Source organism: Sander lucioperca, chromosome 13, assembly GCF_008315115.2.
Source record: "Sander lucioperca isolate FBNREF2018 chromosome 13, SLUC_FBN_1.2, whole genome shotgun sequence".
Taxonomy (NCBI): Eukaryota; Metazoa; Chordata; class Actinopteri; order Perciformes; family Percidae; genus Sander; species Sander lucioperca.
In genome coordinates, this window is record NC_050185.1 from 23,732,700 (window position 1) to 23,746,262 (window position 13,563).

At 40.9% G+C, this 13,563-nt stretch overlaps 1 protein-coding gene across 1 annotated transcript in view; it reads right to left on the reverse strand.

Annotated features, from left to right (window-relative positions):
• Positions 1–13,563, reverse strand: part of LOC116052867 (CXADR-like membrane protein) — a 173,616-nt gene that overhangs the window by 152,398 nt on the left and 7,655 nt on the right. The gene's annotated exons all lie outside the window — the stretch shown is intronic.

A 13,563-nucleotide genomic window follows, 5' to 3' on the forward strand; every position in this document is an offset into this window, starting at 1 on the left:
GGCGGTGGCGTCACTGTGAGAATGACATTTTGACTTCTCCAGTGCATTCAACACCATCCAGCCACTGCTACTAGGTAAGAAGCTGCAGATGATGGGTGTCGGTGCGTCCACAGTCTCCTGGATCACTGACTACCTGAAAGGATCACTGACTACCTGACAGGGGCAGCTGTGGCTCAGTGGTAGAGCGGTCGCCTGCCAATCGGAAGGTTGGTTGATTGTACGGCAGCCTCGGCCACAGCGTATGTGTGTGAATGGTTCCTGTACTTTGTAAAAGCGCTTTGAGTAGTCGTTGAGACTAGAAAAGCGCTATATAAAAACAGTCCATTTACAGGATCACTGACTACCTGACCACAGTTTGTCCATTTGGAAAGTATTCAATTCAATTTTATTTATAGTATCAAATCATAACAAGAGTTATCTCAGGCCACTTTACAGATAGAGTAGGTCTAGACCACACTCTATAATTTATAAAGACCCAACAATTCCAGTAATTTCCCCAAGAGCAAGCATTTAGACAGTGGTGAGGAAAAACTCAACTTTTTTGCTCTTTACACAGACTGTTACAGAGCACGCTCAAACGTGATTGGTCAGCTACTTGGACTACAAACAGAAACAGGAACGCTTCTGATACTAAAATCTTGTCCCATTCCCTACACATTCTGCATTCATGAGTTAGGTTTTTCACGGGACATGTTTTCTTCCTTCAGTAAATAAAAAGATGAATTTCCGACATAGACCTAAAAGCATTTTCTCAAGTAGAGAAACCCTTTTACTTCTAAATATTCAGCAAGGAAGTTGGATTCATTCTTTAAAGGACCAATCTGGTTCATTAATAATTTGGGTCCAATGTTTGTATAGTTCTATATGATAGCATTACTCATCACACTAATTACTAACATCTGGGATCTCTGTGACATCACATCCAGTCCAACTGGTCAGAAAGCACAGCTTCAGTCAAACAAACTGATGTGGGGTCATATTTAGGGCTGCAGGAAAATGAGGAAAATATGTGATATGCTTGCTTGTTGATTTTAAAACAAATTAAAGGAAATCATTTTTCGATCACACAAATTGAACATTTAATTGAATATAAAAGGTACCACTAGAAAAAGAATGACAGTTCCATTTTGAAGTGCAATTTTCTACTGATATTTTCTTTCAACTAACACATAAAATATCTTACTGTCTTTCATGATGTGTCACAGCCTTTTGCGATGTGTATATTGCGACAGATGATATCGCAATGACGGTAAAAAAACAATACATTGTGCAGCCCTAGTAATATTCCCTTACACCCACTCTTTACACATTTAGTTTTAATAACATATTATATCATAATAATATTAATAACTATTTATTTAGCACCTTAAAAAAGTTTACAAAGTGCTTTGGTGGACAAAACTACGGTGGCCCTGAAGTGCAAATCACAACAGCAATAAGAAAAACGCGACGGCAAATATGAAAACACGACAGCGAATATGAAAACACGACAGCAAATAGGAAAACACGACGGCAAATAGGAAAACACAACGGCAAATATGAAAACACGACAGCAAATAGGAAAACACGACAGCAAATAGGAAAACACGACAGCAAATAGGAAAACAAAACGGCAAATATGAAAACACGACAGCAAATAGGAAAACAAAACGGCAAATATGAAAACACGACAGCAAATAGGAAAACACGACAGCAAATATGAAAACACGACAGCAAATAGGAAAACACGACAGCAAATAGGAAAACAAAACGGCAAATATGAAAACACGACGGCAAATATGAAAACACAACAGCAAATAGGAAAACACGACAGCAAATATGAAAACACGACAGCGAATATGAAAACACAACAGCAAATAGGAAAACACGACAGCAAATAGGAAAACACGACAGCAAATAGGAAAACACGACGGCAAATAGGAAAACACAACGGCAAATATGAAAACACGACAGCAAATATGAAAACACAACAGAAAATATGAAAACATGACAGCAAATAGGAAAACACTTCAATAAATCACAAAACACAACGGCATTAACTTCTACCGGAAAAGGTAGGTCCTATCTAGCAGAGGACGGACCCTCCTGATTGGACAGACGCACTGTCTGTCTTTCGCGCTCCCAAATCACCCACAATCCTATGCGCGCGGCTTTGCCGGCTCGTTAAAAAAACAACAACAATGGCGGACCTAAGTGGGAGTTGGAGCGGCATCGCTGATGGCACAATTAACATTTAAATGTAAGTATATTTAGTGTTTGCCGTACATTTGTTATCACCGTTAATGTGTTACATCAATGTCAAGTGTTATGCATTAATGCTGGTACAAATTGCTATTATAATTAGGTAGATACACCCCGAGCTAACGTTAAGCTAACTGAACCTATCATTTAACATTAGGCTGTTAGCTAGCTAGCTGTGTTGCTGTCTTTTATGCCATTTGTGTTCGTAAAGTTTAATGTCCGGTGGCATTTTCATCTCTTTTTGTAAGCCGTTACTGTATATGCATAATGTTAGCAGAGATTTAGAAATTGGTTTGTTTATCAGTTGTAGCTGCACCTTGTTAACTTCACTAGCAACGTTAAATGAAAGCTAAAATGTATGAGTAGTTTCCCGTTATATTTCATTCCGTTATAGCATTTATAATGGTAAAGATCTTTTTCTTGTGTTTGCTGTCTTTTAACAGGGACTAAGGAACAAATGGAGGCTGCACTACAACGCTGAAGTTGGCATCCGATTCGCAGCTTCCGATTCGGCAGTTAAGGGGAAATTTAAGGGGAACTTAAAACTGTCCGATTCAGCAGGGAAACATAATTTACATTGCTAAGTGACTGATCCTCCGTTTTTTGAACCTCTTACTGTATTGAATGAGTGTTAGTCATTAAGGTAAATTATTAATTATGTCTAAAACACACTTTTAGATTTGTGAAAGCTTTATTGTCTTTATGAGAACACAATAAAGGGAGATTTCACCGTTTTTCTAAACTTGTCAAATCAGGACTAAATTATCCCAGAGAGTCTAAGGAGTCTTAAAAACACAGTTTGAGATTTGTGAAAGCTTTATTCTATTTGTGAAAATGCAATAAAGGGAGATTTTACTGCATTTTTCACATATAGACTACATTGGACCAGGTCCAGATCCAAAACCACAATACTTAAGACTTGTCAAATCAGGACTAAATTATCCCAGAGAGGCTAAATAAACTGTTTTATTTTATTGCCACAGCATGGCCTTTGCTAATTGACATTCAACGTACAAGTCCACGTCTCTCCATGTCATTTCTTATATCCATGAGCAGGTCTTCCTTCTCACTTCAAAAGAAAAGTAGAAAAAGTTATTTTTACCTTTTGGAAATCAATCCAAATATCGTCATAGATTTGCCAGTGGTTTAATTTACTCTTCAAATCCTTCTCCTTCAACATAAGTGTTGTTTTCTCACCTTTCCTCAGAAAAAGAGGCAGGACTGAGTATTTATTAAGATTTTTTTTAATTCATACTTCATAGGCCATTGTCTCAGGTGAGGAGCAACCCCACTTCTGGGGAACGCTGGGTCCCGATCTTCTTTGATGATGAAACCCAGCTGGACAGGATTGTGAAATACCTAGAAAAAACTAGTTAGGTATACAAGCTCTAAAAAGACATTAATGAAACGTGTATCTTTATTATAACATTTATTCAAACATTACTATATACTGTACACAAGTATATTCAACATGAAGCGGCGATCAGACTCAGCTCCCGATGATGGTGTTGCTTCCGGACTGCAGACAGAAGGAGAAAGATTAGGTTAGTCCAGTAGTTATCCAACCTGTCCTGGTAAGATTAGGTTAGTCCAGTAGTTATCCAACCTGCCCTGGTAAGATTAGAATTGTATCACAAGTATATTTAAGCATACTGAAACATGAAGGTACTTCATGTAACTGTGTAGTGGTGTAGTTTCTTCATCATGGTCTTAACTGACAACTGTTGACCATTTAAGACACTTACACCTACCTTTACTGTGTTAGTGGGTGTTTATCAATGGTGTTATGATTTTTCATATGTTGGTTATAGCCTTGTAGCTTGTGTGTTTACAGTACTATTTAACCTTTCTCACTTGCAGTTTACTGCATATCATACTGCCTGGGGTAGCTCATTAGCTGGTAGCGTTTACCTTGTAGTTGCTGATCATATTTTGCACTGCATTTGTCTGAAAGCTAGAAGCTACTGGACAATGAGCTAATGTTGCATACATGCAGTAAACTACAAGCTAATGTAAACGGTTAGCTACTGCAATTCTCCTTACCGGTAAGTGTTATGACTACTACAAACATGAACTCCCACGAGTTTTTAATTTATTGACATGGAATAAATAAGACAAAACGACTATTGCTTACATTAAAGCCTATCGGTGTCGGTAACGTTACCTACCTTTGCACGTTGCGAGCAAAGTTCCTGACAGAATATTCTCCTCCTGCAAGCAGACTGACGCCGATTCACCAACAGTACAGTTCACAGTTCCACATCCATTTCGTCCAGTGTTTTGAAATGAGAAACAGCTAGTCCGTCTGTTAAAAGCATAGACAGTGAGGCACTTTTATTTTTTCACCTCTCCTTCCTGTCAAAAGACAGACAGTGCGTCTGTCCAATCAGGAGGGTCCGTCCTCTACTAGATAGGCCCTACCTTTTCCGGTATAAGTTAATGCCGTTGTGTTTTGTGATTTGTTGAAGTGTTTTCATATTTGCTGTCGTGTTTTCATATTTGCCGTCGTGTTTTCATATTTGCTGTCGTGTTTTCATATTTGCTGTCATGTTTTCATATTTGCCATTGTGTTTTCATATTTGCCGTCGTGTTTTCATATTTGCCGTCGTGTTTTCATATTTGCCGTCATGTTTTCCTATTTGCCGTCGTGTTTTCATATTTGCCGTCGTGTTTTCATATTTGCTGTCGTGTTTTCATATTTGCCATTGTGTTTTCATATTTGCCGTCGTGTTTTCATATTTGCCGTCGTGTTTCCCTATTTGCCGTCGTGTTTTCATATTTGCCATTGTGTTTTCATATTTGCCATTGTGTTTTCATATTTGCCGTCGTGTTTTCATATTTGCCGTCGTGTTTCCCTATTTGCCGTCGTGTTTTCATATTTGCCGTCGTGTTTTCATATTTGCCGTCGTATTTTCCTATTTGCTGTCGTGTTTTCATATTTGCTGTTGTGTTTTCCTATTTGCTGTCGTGTTTTCTTATTTGCCGTTTTGTTTTCATATCTGCTGTCGTGTTTTCATTTTTTCTGTTGTGTTTTCCTATTTGCCGTTGTGTTTTATGATTTGTTGTTGCGTTTCTCTAATTGCTGTGGTGATTTGCACTTCAGGGCCACCGTACAAAGCAGAGTAAAAGCAGGATACCCACAGGTCAATATAACAGAGAACAGTAGCAAATGTTCCACCAAAACAAGGAGCATCCACTGTTTCCTGAGTTTTCAGGTTTAGGATGTGACGTGTCACTAGTTTGAACAGACGACATCACATCACTCCGTCCCATTGGTGCTTTTGCAATCAGGGCCTGAGCGGATAAGGCTGAATCAGCCTTGATGAGCACAATCTGTCAACTCTTCTTAATGCGTTAATAACGAGTTAACGCAAATTCCTTTTAACGCCACTAATGTTTTTAACGTGCAATATACACACAAGATATAAGCATTGTGCTGTACTGTAGATGGGAAATCAGGAAGCAGCAGTTACCGTGGATGTAGGCCGTAACATTGTACATCCATGCGTTGTGGATGGCTAGCAGAAGCCATAAAGTGCTCCGTGATAACATCCAGGGGATCACCAAACAAGCCATCCATCTGGCTCGCCGCGGCCAAGTGAAGAGCATCTCCACTCTGATCTACGAGGAGTGTGCTGAAGCTGTTCCTGGAGAACGGGATCCGTGACGCCGTCAGCTAAGGGGGAGACAGTGAGCGCCATGGATGTGGCGTACGCTCTGAAGAGGCTAAGGGTGTGAATCTTCACTGGTCTCACGATTCGATTACCATTATCCTGTCAACGATGTGTCCGGAGCTGGATGCATCACGATGCGTCACCTCCTCAATATTATTATTAGGGCTGTCAGCGTTAATCGCGATGTGATTAAGGGCCGACGCGATGCGATTCACTTTTTTTAATCGCATTAATCGCATGCCGGCATTTATTAATTTATTTTACACTTCACTGGGCTTTGCGTCGTGCCTAACAGGCTACTATTTTGACCCTTTGCAGCACCGTTACTTATCATCAAGCTGCCACTTCCTCGTATCACATCCTGCTGCTGCAGGCTGCAGGCATGATGGTGAAAGACAGCAGCAATGAAATCCTGAATGGCACTTTTTATTTTCCAAAACTCCCGGACGGCTCGTAGACATGTCGAAAGCCATATGCACATTGTGTAAAGCCGAATTAAAATATCACCGAAGCACGTCAAGCTTCAGCTACCACATACGGAGCTAAGCATAGTAGTACAGTTAATGTGATGCTAGACCACCGGCCCTCGGGGGGCAGGGGAGAGATGAATGTTCAGTACAGGTTAGTTTGACCAGCGGGCAGCAGCGGGGGCGGAGCGGGCAGCAATAGCTGCGGCAGCCGGAGCGAGCAGCTGCCGCGGCCGTAGCGGGCACCAGCCGTAGCGGGCAGCGGATGTAGCGGGCGATCACGGAGGAACATCCTCAGCGGTGAAACGCGAACGGGGGCTGGAGTATAACCTAGCTAGGTGGAAAGCTAACGCTAGCCGGCCACCTGTTCCATCAATCCTGCTTGCAAGTGTCCGCTCATTAGACAAAAACTGGACTACATCCAACTTCAACGAAACTCCCAACGCGAGTTCAGAGACTGCTGTGTTTTTGTTGTTGTGGAAACAACAGTGTACCGGACTATCCAGCCTGTTTCTCTGTCGCCGGGTAAGAGTGGAGATGGGCTGTGTTAACACGGACTTGTGCAGAAATGAGCTGCTCATTAACCGGTGATCACTGGACGTCAGTGAGTAATCAACATTATTTAGGAGTTACTAAACACTATACTGACTCTAGTAAGGATAGGGATTTTCAGTTTTTTAGTTAGGTACTTGGAGGAATTGTGCAATAATGACAGATTCACACATTCTTCTTTTGTTTACAGTAAAGTTCATAAAGTCACTTTCTTTGCATTCATTTGATTCCCAATCAAGATACACTGGTAAAAAATGCTTTCGATTGTTAATATGTACTTAAAAACTGTTATGAAATGCAAAATAATAAAATTTTAATCGTGTGATAAAATATGCGATTAATCACGATTAACTATAGAACTTCAGCGATTAATCGCGATCAAATTAATCGTTTGACAGCCCTAATTATTATGTATTGCTACACAACATATGGTTTTCTTCAACAAATTCAAGCAGTCAGATATACATAAACTCCCCTTTTTTTTGTATCTGCTTCTAAAAAAAGACTTCCTGAATGTAGTGGAGTCTGAACACAGCAGACAGCAGGCAAAAGGCCAAAACACAAAAAGCAGCGACCGGAAAATCAACAAGTGACATCAGTAAGCAATAATCGATTATGGTCTGTCACTGCATCACTGCAGAATCGTCCAGGTCTGCAATGATTCATTTTAACACCCCTAGAAGATGCAGGGCCGCACCCTGTACAGCTTGGGAGGGTAAACCTGATCCTGAATAACAAATAACAGAGCCACACACTTCATCTAAAGAGAGATTCCCCGTTCTGAGTAACAGGCTTTATTACTTACAAATCAGCAGCTCAAGATCCAAAAAAAACAAAGTTCCTTAAGCAGAAATGGATAAAGAAAAGGGTCTTTTGAATGGCAAGTTAAGTTCCAAAGCCCTTCCAGATGGTTCTCTCCACCAGACTAACGTTATCTGCATGTACTGTCCATGTGAACTGAGTTACCACTGGAGTACGGCCGGTCTCAAATACCACTGGAGCTTTAAACACTGGGGAAATATCCCTTTAAAGTACATTAAGAACAGATAAAAAATGTGCGATTAAGTTGTGATGAATCACAAGGTAACAATGGACAATCATGCAATTAATCATGATAAACAATTGCAGTCAACTGACAGCCCTAATATATACTTACAGACACAATAAAATAAGTTATTAAATGAAATAGATTGCATGTAAGTCATCCATGGATCCTATTCAATAGCCATGGGCTACCTCTAATGGCATAGTTTTTTTCTCCAAAGGAGAATGAGTTAATATTACCACATTAAGCCACTGAATCATATGAGTGCATCTTTTTGCGGCCATAATAGCTAGGTTAATAAAACCCTTCATCCTTTGGATGAATCAAAGATTGAGATGAATCAAGTTCCCCAACATTGTAATCACAGGAGATAACCATGTTTTCTGTAATAAGACTTTTTCAAGAATATTCTCAATCTCCACCACCACAGTCTAAGCTTAACACAAGTATGTATGAATATACCAGTCTCTAGTTTGCAGATGAATCAGTTTTAAACGGGAAATGTATTTGTTTACTATGAGGAAATTAAACTCAATGACCAGCATGAGCGACAGCTAGAAAGCCTTTGTGTTTCGGTGGTCATTAGTCACATGGCTAACAGTAGCTTTTTACGTGGGCTGGTATATTAAACTGTGACTGACCACAAATGCCTGATACATTCAACGTTGCCATGTGAATATGTCTCAGCTTTACAAGTTGACACAGGCTGCCTGTTTGCACCATTAAACCATCGACCGACACAAATTGAGGGTTGCGAAGGATACACGGGTTGTGTTCTTAATTTCAGACTAAATAAGGCTGGCGATCTTGGCAGCATTTCTCTGAACCTTTGGAACGCGACTGGCTTCCTTTACCTCTTCTCACATAACTGCAAAACTAGAGGCAGGCCCTGATCCGGGCCACAGCTTTACATCGTTAACTTATGTTTAGCTTTCAGATCAAACTCAAAGATATGGGTCCTAGAAGTCTGGCTGCAGGAGGGCTTTATTGGGTGCCATCTGTGAGCCGAAAGGGGAAAACAAAGAGGGAAGGCAAGAGAGAGAGAGATAGAGTCGGGAAGTGGGAGTATGGCAGAGAGAAGAAAGCTTAATTTAGCAGAATTGCTTCATAAGCATAGCAGTTCCCCACCTCAGCTGAATGGGTGACTAAATATCCTCAGCAAACAGGGATCAATTCACTCTATTTGCTTTTCATTTCCAGAGAAAATGTGTGCTTCATTCCTGATACGTTTCAGCCAGCGGTTGGCTTTATAGCACTCACAAATCATTCAGTGCCGCTGCAGTTCCTGCAGACAGTTCTTAAGCCTATTAATTTAATCTGCAACACCAACCAATTTACATTAATGTCTCCATACAGAATTTATTTGGATGTATTATATTCACATTGTTTTTACAGTGTCTTGCACTGTTGTTGAAGTGTGAAGTGAAGGTTTTATCCCACACCTTAGCTTTCATATAAGCAGTGTGTGTGTGTGTGTGTGTGTGTGTGTGTGTGTGTGTGTGTGTGTGTGTGTGTGTGTGTTGTGTAGTACACTACTGAATACAGCATAAAAGAGTAGGTGTGCACATACAGCACAATTCACACCTAAATTGGTCAAAATCAACCTGGCTCTTAAGCACATGTTCTCCCAACACGTGAACAACTAAACATGATGAGATGCGTATTTAGGACCTGCTGCAACTCAAAACATTAGCCGTCTAACACTCTGTCCTTGTTTCGATGGATCCATCAATCAGCTAGTGGATTCAAAACAACATAAACTCAAGTTATCAGTTAAAAAGTAAACATTGCAGAAGCATACAGCGGGTATGACCCGGTATATTTCATAAGAGTGTCCTGTGTTCCTGTCCAGTGCCTGGGTGGACACTGCTTTGAGACAGCAGACATGGCCTGCAGCTGTGTTGTCAGATTGATCACATACTTTAGATTCCCAGTGTCACATTGAAAACCTCTGCATGAGTCAAGCCTGCACATAGAAACAGGAATAAAGTATAGTGACTGCAGTGACTGCATGTTATTTACAAAAGGCCCGATTGTTGGAATTGAGGTGAATGCAGCATCACATATAGAGACACACACACACACACACACACACACACACACACACACCAGATGACTGAAGTGAATCCCCAGGAGTCTGTCTTTAATGAATGTTTTCTTCTCACAAACTATTCTGTTTCATTTACAACCCAACACCAGCACCGCCCTCAATCACTGCAGCAGCCACATGCATGACTGAACAGCCAGGTGGGCGCAATTAATATTGCAAGACAAATATTTAGGAAATTAATATGAACCTCATTCGTCACAGTGAAAACAAGGAGAACATGTGGTCTCCATTAGAGGAAACTGGAGTCAGAGAGGACGCTTCCTGTCCTCAACACAGTCACACATTTCAAATCTCGAAAGCAATTCAAGGTGTAAACTCAGCTTTAAACAGCATTGTTCAAAAACCCCAGCTGTTTCTCAATCTCAAGAATGCAAGAACGGACTTGTGTTCTTGGTAGTCGTTCTTGGAAGAATGAACTTGCAGGTTCACGAGCACACAGTCTAAGACCATGTGTTCTTGCTGTTATCGCACAATAACCCAGCAAGAGGCTGCTGGCAGTGCTCCAAAAAATACAAGAATACAACTACTTTATAAACTATTTAAACCAGCTCCGGACACAAAAACAAACTCACTCCAGTATTACAATATTACCGAAAATAAAACGTATTGATCTTTTATTTTTTTATTTATGGTTTAGCTCCAACTAGGGCTGGGTGTTCCAACATTTTCGATACTGATACCAATACCGTGACTTTGATACCAGTTCCTGAACAATACTTTTTTCGATACCAATTTTATATAAACTCAGTTTTTCCTGCATGTCTCTACGACGTGTAACGTTAGACGGCCAATCACAAACATTATTAGATCTTGGTGGAAGCATGCTGCATGCTGATTGGCTCACTGACGCTGATGAGATTTACTCCTTAGGTATTGAAATTGGGTATTGAATGACAAGGCATTTTTTGATACGCAATACTATAGAGGCAATTCAGTCAGTGCCTAAAAAGTATCAAATTCGGTACCCACCCCTTATTTACTAAAAATAGTGGAATGCTATCCCTACTAATATTAGTGTATTAGTTTTAGTCAGTTAAATTTTTTTTAAAAAGAATCATGCCTCTGAATGGATATGTACTGGAATGTCCTACAGGTGTCCCTAGTGTTGTGTGGAATTCTCATTTTCATAGTTACAGTGTGCACTGTATACATGCCCACAGACAACAGGAAATTAGCAAAGAAAATTATAAACTTTGGTGTCTTCCCTCACTTCCTAAATAATATATGCCTTATCATGTTACCACTTTATGTACAACTGTTTATTTACTATACAGACTTAAACTCTGCTTCTAAAATATGTATTTATGTAAGAAAAGCAAATACACCAAACAATATGTATGAACTGAAATATTAAATCTAATGCATATACATGTTATAATGCATTTACGAGTCTGTCAAAGAGAGACGGTATCTGTCTGCCCTGTGTCAAACGGTGCTCTCTCCCTCGCCGCTGGCCACTGCTCTGTAACGTTAGCCACGCTCTGTAACGTTAGCCACTCTCTGTAACGTTAGCCACTCTCTGTAACGTTAGCCACTCTCTGTAACGTTAGCCACTCTCTGTAACGTTGGCCGCTGCTCTATAACGTTGGCTGCTGCTCTGTAACGTTAGCCGCTGCTTTGTAACGTTAGCCGCTCTCTGCAACATTAGCCGCTGCTCTGTAACGTTATCTGCTGCTCTGCAACGTTACCGCTGCTCTGTAACGTTAGCCAGCTCTGTAACGTTAGCTGCTCTCTGTAACGTTAACCGCTGCTCTGTAACGTTAGCCGCTGCTCTGTAACGTTAGCCACTCTCTGTAACGTTAGCCACTCTCTGTAACGTTAGCTGCACTCTGTAACGTTAGCTGCTCTCTGTAACGTTAGCTGCTCTCTGTAATGTTAACTGCTCTTAAACGTGACTATCCGACATGAGAGCTCAGCCGCTTGTGGATTTTTTTATCTCCTAAAAAGCAGATAACCACACGTTCTCGTTAATCCTATTGTTGACACTTTTGTTGTATTATTTAAACAATGGTCTGTCAACGAGGAAATATAAGCATCTTGTCTACGAGTCGGTTATCAGCAGGGTCTGTGAGCGGGAACGGCCGAGGGAAGGACTGGACAGCCGGCTAACTAGCGTTTGCAGCCCCAACAGGCACTTGCTGGTTAGGTTTGGCACCAGTTTGTGGAACAAATTGTCAATTCGCCATCGATTCTCTTAAAACTGCCTATATTCGAAGTCTACACAGTTGATTTATCACCTAAAAAGTTCTCAGAAGTGAATTTAGTGATGAATTAAATGACAAATTGTAAAAATTGTCCCATTGTCTATGTACCAGAAACCCAACCTTCAATAAATGCCTAAATGAATGCTGGGATATGCCAAGTTCATACAAGTTACCAACCGATGCATCCTCTGTGAACTGGCCGTGTCAAAAACATGAAAATGTAACTGTTCTTGTGAAATGCAAACATGTGTATTGGGCCACAGAAGATGACGTTTCACAGGGACACAAGAACAGACAAGAATGCAGATAGAGAAAGGTCCATGGCTAGTTCCAGTGGTGTAGTCTTGTGTTTGTAGTGCGTATACTGTGATTTTTCACTCCCAGCTTTATACTCGCCTGTCCCAGAGCGACACGTCCCAGAGAGACAACCCCATACGTTTTTTGTAACGTTCAGCATCTGGCTCATTTGTTTCTGTAACGTTACCGTCTGCTGCAGTGTCACTCAAAGCTGCAGTAGAGCTTCAGGGGCAGGCTTATCAAAACACTGAAAGAGTGTAGTTTAAATTCACTTTCGTTTCGCTGGTTAGTTCTGACATTTAGAAAAAAATACTTTTGAAATATTGTCATTTAAGTAAATGTTTAATCTTAGAGCAATAACAACAAGGCCTGAAGTTGCTTTTAGAAACAGCCACTGGCTTGTATGGATTGCAAAGATGCTCCCCAAAGTTGTGCTTTGAGTGATAAAGAGAGATCAGTAGCGTTTTTTGGCACAGGTGAAGCAGGCAGCAGCCCGGGGCGGCATTTTTTCATGACACATGGGGGGCGGCACGAGCACTTAAAAAAAAAAATCTACTGTATTATCTATCATTTCACCGTGTGGGGAATTGGCAAATTGGTGCCCCTGCTTGCTGAGAAGGTACCATGCACAGAAAAGCTGTGTGAGAAGGGGAAAGGGGAGGGGGGAGTGGGGGACAGTTCACCTCTGGGTCGAACGGGTTGCTGGGCATAGGCGCCGATACCGTTGGTGCTCCGCTAATACTGAGCACCCACTAAGCTGATCACGGTTATGTGTCAGTTAAACTTTTCATCTCCAATCCTATCCTGAGTTGAAAGATAGCCTACTTTACAGCTTTATTATCGAGTTGATAGGCGTGTGTGTTCGTGTCGGCCGTCTGAAATGCAAACATTTTTTGACTACTTTTTTTTTAAAGGGCGTGCGCCTGTGAGCACCCGCGGAGGAAAACAAATCGGCACTTATGTTGCTTGGTCT